An 11786-nucleotide genomic window follows, 5' to 3' on the forward strand; every position below is an offset into this window, starting at 1 on the left:
TTTTGTGATTTTTTGCACCCTATCAAGAAGTAAGTGTAAAAAGTTTGTGAAGGAGTAAGAAGTTTTAAGCAATTTCAATGTGTCACTACCTCTTGAAGATCGCCACATCTTGTCACCAATCACCATTATACTAATAGAAATGTGACTCTGCTTGTTACCTATTTAACCAATTCAGTGCGGTGTCATTTTTTGCAATATTTTGCGTCTGGCTGCTAACAAATATTTCGTGGATCCTCTGAGGCGCCTAGCGCCAGGAACTTTGATGACTCCTCTCAAGCCTTACCCACCATGAATTGTAATTTATCGTTGTTTCGTCTGTTTCCAATTGTTTTTCTTTTAGTAGCGACCCAACAGCGAACGTAAACGGATTAATAGTTTGTTTCAAGTATTTAGAAGTGATTATTTACGTGTACATTTTTGGGATCTTATTATAAAGGCGTATACATTGACCTTTAAAAGAATTTTTGACTTTAGTAAGTCTAGTCACCGGAATTTCAAGCTTATGTTTATTACGAGTATTTCTCCCATGGGCATTTTCAAAAAAATGTGTACCCCTGGTTTTTACCTTGTCCCTTGACTTCGCTACAGATTATTTGTAAAAAATTACATACTAACATTTTGTAATTTTAATGTAGGAGCATAAACAAGTTTTCTTTTATTAAAATACATTCACGTTTGTATATAATTTTATTTAGTATGAGATTTATAAGGGTTTTTAAGTACCGAAACCTATTAAATTCACCTGTCCCCTTCCCAGAAGTTGTAACAAAATCTTTAATAACTATTTTTTTTCTTAAAGTAAGTTACTTAAAAAACATATGTTAGATTCTTAAATACTTAATGTATCAATTGAATGTCTTGTTATTGAAAAATCTAACATAATTTAACTACAAATTAATTAAAATTATAATCATGAAAAAACAACCCGGCCGGAATGTTCGGTTTAGTGACCGTTTTTTTTAGTTTTATAAACATACTACAAAAATATTTTCGGCACTAAATGATAGCACTATATTTCATTGTACATCGAGAAACTTCAATTTAAATTTAGTAGTTAAAAATCTGCTACAAGACGCGGACGCAGGTTAGATGGTTCTTCAGGAACGGTTTATTTGTTCAGATAAGTGACCATATTTTGTAAGCATTATTATACTTTCTCCAACTGTTTTTACTGTTGACACGTTGCAAAATTAGTTTAGTATTTAGTATAAAAAATGAAATTGTGATAACTATTATCGGTTATTTACAAACACTTTAAAAGTAAAAGAAAGTAATATTACGTGACTTCCGACTTGTGACTTTTCGTATGGTCACATATAATGGAACGGACAAGTCACAACAGGCGGAAAGCATAAGGCTTAGTTCACATTTTAAATTAATTATTTTTTTATTCACAGATTTTATTAAGAAAATTGGAGATTTTTAAACTGGTACGATTAACGTACAAATATATTTTTTATTACTTATGTGTTAAGGTGACGCCGCGTTAAAGTAAAAAACCGTTTTGGATATGTTTTAGATTGCTAGTTTTCTATGAAAGGCCGGCCCGGCCTCTCACAGAAAACAAGCAATGGAACAGCAAAAAATGGAAAGGGCGTAAGCGACAAAATAGTTTTGTCGCGTAATTTAAAAACCATAAATACATTTCATATAAGCTATGGGCAAATTAAAGTGTATGCTTGAACCAATCCATGTACATTTTTGGAAGCTTAAATCACTCTCCTCTGTAGGGAAAAATAGGAATCCTTTTTTTTTACACAGGTCTATTTGATTGATTATTCTGTGTTATAAAAGTTGACCAATCGTGTTATGCTATGGGTAAATCAAAGACAAAGACATGATAAATACTGCCAATGAACTTTAATTTCTTAGCTTTAGTTATTGCTGAGAAAAATCGATATCGCTACAGCCAAATCATAAAGGCGTCGACTTTACTTAACAATAACAAATATACTATTTAAAATTTAAGTACCTAAAAGTTTTATGTTTTTTAAAAATTTTGATTTTATTTCCACTACTTTTCTATCAGTAAAGTTGAAAATCATTTTGTGTCGTTGATATTTGCAGATTTATAATAACTAGACATCAGATTATATGCATTTGCATACTTGCATATGCAAATGCATATAATGTCACTTTTTAGGCGATAGTGCATATTTTGGCAATTTTTCGTTGATAGTGCATATTTCGGTAGTTTAACTTCCATGGGCATTAAGATTGCAATCGGAAAATTTTGGTAGAAAATTATTATTGGCGTATAATAAATAAATAAAAAGTCTTTATTTCAAGAAATTAAAAATCCTGGATTTTATGAAATTATAAAAATTGGCGCTTTTATTAATGTCACTACCGGAAAAGTCTTCAAAAAAATAATAAATTTTAATATTAAGTGACTTTTGATTGTGCATATTTTGTGCATATTTCGACCATTTTTCGTGCATATTTGCATGGATATTTCGGCACTTTGATCGTGCATATAATCCGATGTCATTAATAACTTAGGAATTCGTAGACATGTGAACACATCTTTATGATTATGAGATGTTCGTCCCTCTAATTATTGAAGTTAAATCTATGAAATCAAAGAATTTTTTACTTTTATAAGTAGTGCAACAATAAAAATGTTTAAATAAAAGGTTTTTGTGTTATAAAAACTCCTTTAAATATGTTAAATATTACTTACTCATGTAAAAAAATGAAAAATAACGTAGTGGTTGGGTCACATAGTCACACTATGGATTAAAAATAATTGCTACTCTTGTTGATCCTTGAAATTATCTAAATTTTTTTTAATAAACAATTAAATATGCATTTCACTAGATTAAATTAACGAAGAAATCCATTTATTGCTGTATTTTTTTGTATTAAATTATATTTTACATTTAGTCGCACAACGGAATCTGTTTCGTCGAAAATTCGATTTTGTTTCAATAATATCAGAATAATATAACGTTTTCAGCGTTCTTTTTAACTTATTCCATTAGTTCAATATTTTTCCTTGTATATGACATTCAAAAAAAGGTAAATAAATGACCTTAAAAAATATAGACATATTTTTGCAAGGGTACACGTTTTTTTGAAAATGCCCCCATGGGTATCACATTTTTTCGTGAATTGATATATATTCTTTTTAACATATAATACATTTGATAGGACATATTGAGAAGCAACAGTTAAGATTCCAGTTTCCTTAAATTTTTCTCTAAGTGAAGTATTACGGGCCAACTTGTAGATTGCCCGCACAGCTCGCTTCTGCAGCACAAAAATTGTATTTATATCTGCAGCATTGTCCCACAGCAAAATGCCGTAGGACATAATACTATGAAAGTAACTAAAATACACTAGACATGCTGTTGTTTCATCTGAAAATTGTCTAATCTTACTTACTGCATATGCTGCTGAACTGAGTCTGTCGGCCAACCCAGCAATATGAGGGCCCCACTGAAGCTTGGAGTCTAGTGTAATACCTAAAAATACAGCTGTATCCACTAGCTCCATAACATCACCATTTAAAAGCACATTTTGGTTTCCGTTTGCCTTACATTGGGCAATTTGAATTTAATACATTTTGTTTTTTTTACTATTAAGTAAAAGATTATTAACGCTAAACCAATGTACAATCTTTGAGAGAGCATTATTTACTTCGTCATAACACGCATTAAGCCGTTTGATATTGAATGTAAGAGATGTATCATCAGCAAATAATATTATCCCATGTTTATCTTTAATTAAGAATGGCAGGTCATTTATATAAATAAGAAACAGGAAGGGTCCTAATATAGACCCCTGTGGGACCCCCATTTCAATTTTTGCACCAGCAGATTTTTTACCATTTATCTCAACCCTCTGAGTTCTATTTGACAAGTACGATTTTAGGAGGGCGAATGCTGTGCCTTTTATGCCATAGTGACAGAGTTTCCTGACCAATGTTTTGTGTTGCACGCAATCAAAGGCCTTTGAGATATCGCAAAAAACTCCTAGAGCATCCTGCAACGTCTCCCAGGCATTAAAAATACTACTGATCAATTCAACGCCTGCGTCTGTAGTAGACCGTCCGTTTGTAAATCCAAATTGTTTATTATGTAAAATATTATTTATATTAAAGTGCGTTAGTAATTGATTCAGTATTATCTTTTGATAAATTTTACTCAATGTCGGTAAAATAGATATAGGTCGGAAATTAGACGGGTCCAACTTACTACCAGATTTAAAAAGAGGTAAAACTTTACTGTGTTTCATTAGATCAGGAAATACGCCACTTTTTATACAATCATTAAATATAGTCGCTAAGTAGGGCGCGATAACATCGATTATAGATTTAATAACTTTCATTGATAGGCCCCAAAGTCAGTACCTAGTGTTCTTAATATTTAGTAAATTGAAAGTTTTTATTATGTCCTCAGGACCTACTTCTTTAAATCTGAAGTCGATATCACATTCATTTACATTTTCTTTAAGTAACAATATAGCATCATCAGGAGAGTCCTTTAGGTTACTTGTAATTGAAACTGGAATGTCAGCGAAAAATTTCTCAAAAGCAGTCGCAACATCACTGTCGGAAGTTATATTTTTGGTATCTATATTTAATTTAAAATCTGAGTTGTGACTGGCGACTCTTCCAGTTTCACTTGCTATTATTTGCCACGTTGTCTTTACTTTATTTTTTTAATTCTTAATTTTATTTCGAATGTGAATAGATTTGGCAGCCCTGCAGACTTGCTTAAATATTTTTGAATATAATCTTAATAGTTTATAAAGTGTTCACTTTGATTTATAGTTCTTCTATACTAATATTATAATTCTGCAGAGTTTCTTTGTTTGTTTGTTTGAACGCGCTAATCTCAGGAACTAATGGTCCGATTTAAAAAATTCTTTGACTGTTGGATAGCCCATTGATCGAGGAAGGCTATAGGCTATATTTGATCACGCTAAGACTAATAGGAGTGAAGAAATAGAGGAAAATGTGGAAAAAACGGGGGAAATTATATGAAAGGACTTATTTGAAAGCGCTAATCTCAGGAACTACTGGTCCGATTTGAAAAATTCTTTCAGTGTTAGATAGCCCATTGATTGAGGAAGGCTATAGGCTATATTTTATTACGCTAAGATTAATAGTAGCGAATAAATAGAGAAAACTGTGGAAAAAACGGGGGAAATTATATGAAAGGGCTTATTTGAACGCGCTAATCTCAGGAATTACTGGTCCGATTTGAAAAATTCTTTCAGTGTTAGATAGACCATTTATCGAGAAAGGCTATAGGCTATATTTTATCTCACTAAGACTAATAGGAGCTAAGAAATAGAGGAAAATGTGGAAAAAAGTGGGAAATTATATGAAAGGGCTTATTTAAAAACGCTAATCTCAGAAATTACTGGTCCGATTTGAAAAATTCTTTCAGTGTTAGATAGCCCATTGATTGAGGAAGGCTATAGGCTATATTTTATCACGCTAAGACTAATAAGAGCAAAGAAATAGAGGAAAATGTGGAAAAAGCGGAGGAAAATTATTTGAAATTGCTTATTATCTTAAGAACTACTGGAGCAATTTTTATGTTATTTAGCAAACATGAAGAATATACCACTTGAAGGGATAAAGGCTATTTTTTGTGGAAAAATGTACGTATACGTATGTGAAATTCCTAAATAACGCAAGCAAAGCCGCGCGGAACATCTATCTATATCTATCTATCTTTTTTTTTTTTTTTTTTTATGAACTAAGGGGGCAAACGAGCAAACGGGTCACCTGATGGAAAGCAACTTCCGTCGCCCATGGACACTCGCAGCATCAGAAGAGCTGCATGTGCGTTGCCGGCCTTTTAAGAGGGAATAGGGTAATAGGGGAGGGTAGGGAAGGGAAGGGAATAGGGGAGGGTAGGAAAGGGAATAGGGTAGGGGATTGGGCCTCCGGTAAACTCACTCACTCGGCGAAACACAACGCAAGCGCTGTTTCACGCCGGTTTTCTGTGAGAACGTGGTATTTATCCGGTCGAGCCGGCCCATTCGTGCCGAAGCATGGCTCTCCCACGTATGAAATTATAAATGCGAAAATTAAATACTAATATTATAAATGCGTAGTAGTATCTCTGTCTGTCTGTCTGTCTGTCTGTCTCGCTTTCACGCCAAAACTACTGAACCGATTGTGATTACATTTTGTACACAGATAGTCTAAAGCTTGAGAAAGGACATAGGCTACTTTTTAACTGGAAAAGAGGGTTGTAAGGGGGTGAAAATGCGTAAATTTGGTCAAATTAAGTTAGTTCCAAAAACTCAAAATAGATGGCACCAAGAGTCCCCTAGATCGCGCTATTGCTTGCTCATGCGAATTTCTATAAGAGCTACCATGTTAAGCTAGGTTTTTCGATTCTTTCGATTGTTATATACGATATTAACTAAGAACTCACCTACCAACTTAGGTTAGATATCAAATTCAAAAACAACAGCGCCAAAACTACTGCACCGATTGTAATGAAATTTTGTACACAGATAGTCTAAAGCCTGAGAAAGGACATAGGCTACTTCTTACTGGAAAAAGGGATTGTAAGGGGGTGTTTATGCGTAAATTTGTTCAAATTAAGTTAGTTCCAAAAACTGGAACAGATGGCGCCAAGAGTCGCCTAGATCGCGCTATCGCTTGCTCATATGTATTTCTATAAGAGGTGGTACCATGTTGAGTTAATATTTCGATTCTTCCGATTGTTATACATGTTATTAAATAACTTACGTACCAACATAGAAATCAGAAACGATTTCCTACCTATAATAAATACTAAATAGTTTATGGCCTATGGGTATTGGCTATTGGGCAAAGCTAAAGTTGTGTAATGCATTATGCAGCTAAGTTGTGTAACGCTAAATAAGCTTTAAAAGGTATAAAAAAGTTTAATTAAAAAAAATCATATTATGTGCACACTACACGGCTGTTTTGGGTATTTTGATTTAAGGGGTACCAGGGTTTTAAAAAGCTTTTGACACCAATTTTATTGACACCGCGCGCTATAAACTGAAGTCCACGCGGACGAAGTCGCGGGCAACAGCTAGTACTTATAATAAAATCGTAGAGGTAAAATTTTTGTACATTGAAAATAAACTTGAAAAAATGAGTCAGGGGCATGTTAGAAGAGTAGTAGAACACCTTTTAACTGTTTTTGAAATTTTTGTTTCTCTGTCAGTTTGTCTGTTTGTACAGGCTAATCTCTGAATCCGCTGGACCGATTTCAATGAAATTTGGCATGATGATACCTTACATCCCTGGTCAAAATCTTAGATACTTTTTTTAACCGACTTTCAAAAAAGGAGGAGTTAATGTTTACTTTGCTGTTTGTGGTCAGATTTTCAAAATTCTTTTTTTGTTGTATAGATTGCCCGAATTTGATACCATGTTTATAATAAAATCGGCCAAATGCGAGTGGGACTCGCGCACGAAGGGTTCCGTACAGTTAAAGAGAAAAAAAAATAGGCCAAAAGTTGTGTTTTTGTATGGGAGCCCTCCTTAAATTTTAATTATATTACTAATTATTAAAGTACACATATAATTAAGGATTCTGTGAAAATTTCAACTGCTTCCTGTTGTAATTATTGATATCGAGCAAAAAAGGCCAAAAAAATCATGTTTGTTGTATGGGAGCCCCCTTTAAATGTTGATTTTATTTTGTTTTATAGCGGCAACAGATATACACAATCTGTAAAAATTTCAGAACTCTAGCTATAACGGTTCTTGAGATACAGCCTGAAGACAGACAGACGGACAAACAACGAAGTCTTAGTAATAGGGTCCCGTTTTTACACTTTGGGTACGGAACCCTAAAAACGGTGACTTGATAAGTAATGGAATTGAAGAAACTCCTCGAAATTTACAACGACAACCAAAGTAGATACTTACAGTGGTGGGAATGTGTGGTGGCCGGTGGGCCAACGCCCATAAAGAAATTACAGTGTGGGTAAGTAAGTAAACAACTTCAAGAGTTATTTTGTTGTAGTTTATTTGTAGATTATGAAACTGAGAATAAGATGTAGGTTAAAGAGGGATAGATGCCTACATTACATCCCGTCTTCAGAAGTCTATCCTCTATCTCCGTCACATGTTCCTTTCCCCTGTCCCGTGGCCCCCATCCCCTGTCCACGCCAAGCGGTCTTCGAAGAAAGGATTTTTCAAAACGATTTAAAAACATACATTCACGCGGACGAAGTTGCGGGCAACAGCTAGTTCATTATAAAGGTCATACAGTTTTAATCTGCTTTTCATAATACCTGGTGTAGCCCATTCACTAAATTTACTCTTATTGTTTTTTCCAACTGTCTTAGAGGTGAAGGTAGTATCAAAATTGTTTTTAATTAATTTGAAAAGATTACCAAATGTCATATCTGGACTACTATGATATTGTAGAATGGGATATTACATTTGACTTGCTAGTCATGTATAACTACTTTTTATAGCATTTTACAAACAAATAAACATTGTATAAGTTGTAGTTTTTGAATGAAATATGTTTCTTTCATACCGGTGTGAAGCAGGGGCCCACCCCTGCTTGCTAGTTAATTATAAGAATAAATGTGAGATTTTGCAGGTGTTGGCGTTATATATTTATAAAATAATTCGTCGGCCATATTATTTACCAATTGATAATGTTTAAGACTCCTGGAGTGTAAGTTTTTATGCAATATCCTAAAACTAACACTACACATAAAGTACGTGACAAATAAAGCCACTTTTATTGAGGGGAAACCTCTGAAAAATGTAATTTCATCATAGTTTTACAGGTAAACATTTATCTCCTCTCGGGCGTCACACGCCATACAGAAAAGATACCCATGGTGCCCCTGCGGCGACATCCGCACGGAATCGGTTAAGGCGCTGTGGTTGTTGCAACTACATAAAATGGGTTTTATTTATCACGTTTATAGTAAAGGAGATGTCATTATTTAAAAAATTGAGAAATTTTCCTATACGCAAAGGTATATCAGTACATAATTTGAAAAATTCTGCTCGATAGAAAAAAATCTCAAAGATGCCCTGTTATAACGCTGATTTTCATAATTAAATCATTTTATGGCTAAATTACATACTTTCTAGAAAAAACAAAAAATGTAGTATATGTGTCGTAACCTTGCCTAAACGATTTGATATATTTGATTTGTGTAATACTAAAAACAAAAGGTTTTTACTCCTATTTTCTATTATCAAGGCACGCGGCGAGCGCGTAACAGGCACTGTACAAGGCGCGCTGATATGAATGTTATTTTAATGTTCGTAACGTCGAAATCCGTACTGATAGACATCGACCTGCTAATTTTAGGGACTACTGGGCCTTAAACTACTACCACCACCACCACTAGCCACTTGATGTTGGATACCAGATGGGTTTTTTTAAATTACTTTAAGCACTGACCTCTGCGCTCTTTCCAGGACTATCATTTTAGAGGTTGCTGCACCTCCCCATATTAGTATGCAGTATGATATCACTGACTGGCATATAGATATATAAATGGTTTTAAGTAAGTGTAGAGTGGCACATGTACGTAAGTTTTTGAATATGTAGGTAGATAAGCTTTCGGATCTTTTTATTATAGATGTGCTGACAAGATGTTCCTGGAAGTCAATTTGTCGTCAACCATGACCCCTAAATATTTTACGAAGGTAGCTTTTTTTAGTTGCTCACAGTTACATTTTACTAATAATTGTTGACTATTTAAAGGACTTGTATGAACCGTGACATTAAGATTAACAGGAGGTGCTGATGCTCCTGTTTTATGAAAGAATAGAATTTTAGACTTTGGGATACTCAGAGTAAGTATCTTGGAGCCACCTAGCGATTTTTCTAAGTGAATTTTCCGCCGTGCTTACTGCCTCAGCCCAAATATTTCCATAAAAAATAATTGCTGTGTCATCAGCGTAACAAATTATATCGGTTTTGTGGAGTTTTATATTAAATTGTCGTTCATATATAAAATAAAGAGTGTACGGATACTCCCTTGTGGTATGCCAAAATTAATATTTTGTAAATTGCTTGTGTAGGGCCTAAGATACTCCCTTGTGGTATGCCAAAATTAATATTTTGTAAATTGCTTCTATGATGGTTAATTTTAACACATTGTTTGCGATTAATTAAATAACTCTTGAACCAGGCTAAGGCGTTACCTCTTATTCCCATTAATTCTAACTTACGCAATAAGATTTTGACGGATTTGTGTCGAACGCCTTAGCGAGGTCTATAAATGCTCCAATACACGTCGTTCGTCGTACGTTTCTCATCAAGACGTCCTGAAACAATATGCGTCAATAATTTTACTGTATCTTCTGTTGACCTGTTTACGCGAAAACCGAATTGTTTGTCGGAAATTATTATTTTTTTTTTTGACAATTATGCCTAAAATTTTTGAACACAGAAAATGAACACAGAAGAGAAATAGGTCTGTAATTACTAGCATCTGATTTACTACCATTCTTGTATACCGGTGAAACAGCTGCTGTCTTCCACATTGAAGGAAAAAATCCTTCAGATAAACTAAGGTTGCAGATAAAGGTAAATGGTATAATGATGTGACTTTTAATTGATTTTAGCAGTTTGTTGGTAATTCCGTCTAAGCCTGGAGCACTATCCATTTTCAGGTTTTTAATGATTGAATCCACTTCACTTTCATCTGTGGGCTGGAAGAAAAGGGATTGAGTAGGTGAGTTGCTAATTTTAATTTTAGATGCAAGTGACGCTTCATTTTCCCTGCTAACTGTAAGTATCTTATTTGCTAGATTTTGACCGACATTAGAAAAAAAGTTATTACAGTGATCAAGTGAATCCAATATGCTAGGTTTAATTACAGTAAGTTCTACTGGATGCCTTTTGATTTTATTTGTGTGAGTTATATTTTTAATTGTTTCCCAAAGCTTTTACGGGTTCTTTTTATATTTATCTAGCTTCAACTCTTCGTGTTTTTGTTTTAGTTTTCGGATAATGTTGTTATAGAAGTTTCTGTATCGTGTGTAAATAAGTTTTGTTATAGGGTCACTTGGATTAGCACGCAATTTAGCATGCAGAGCATCTCTATGCTTCGAACATCTAATAAGGCCCGGTGTCATCCAAGGCTTAAAAGTAAATTTGGATCGATTAATTGGTACGTTAGTTGAATATTTGTCGATTATGCTTGAAATTTTGCTGCTGAACAAATGAACTGCATCATCTACTATATTTAGTTTAGTAACATCGCTCCAGTCCACATTTTTAAGGTCTTCCGAAATTGATTGATAGTCAATTTTTAGATGCATCCGCTTTTTTTCTGTAGAGCGCGGACAATTTAAGGTAATTCCAGTGATAATAGTCCAGGGTCGATAATTTTTAAAACCAAAAAAAATCATAATAGGATGAAACCCATTAGAAAAGGAGGGAAATATGATAAAAATGAAAGGAAAAATAATTTACGGGCGATCTGAGGTTGGGAAGGGGATGGGGGTGAGTTTTTAAGGGTAAAAAACGGATTTTCTCGATTTCCGGCAAAACTAAAAGTCCTATCGAAAAAAGTCAAATGGAAAAGTTGTAGATAATAAAAAGATCTAAAACTTTTGTATTTACACTTTTTTCACATAACCTCAAAATTTATGTGAAAAATTCAAAAAACCAAGTTTTTGGTTTTTTATTTTTATCTTTTACAAAATTTTTTTTTTAACGAAATTTTGTGAAAACTTACCTTTTTATGTCCCAAATACGCTGTAATTTATTTAATTAAAAATATCTATTTTTTCACCTTATTTTGAATTAATATCGAAAAAACACCCTAATTTTCAATCGAAAATTCAC

The sequence above is a fragment of the Aricia agestis genome, chromosome Z, assembly GCF_905147365.1.
Source record: "Aricia agestis chromosome Z, ilAriAges1.1, whole genome shotgun sequence".
NCBI classification, from domain to species: Eukaryota; Metazoa; Arthropoda; class Insecta; order Lepidoptera; family Lycaenidae; genus Aricia; species Aricia agestis.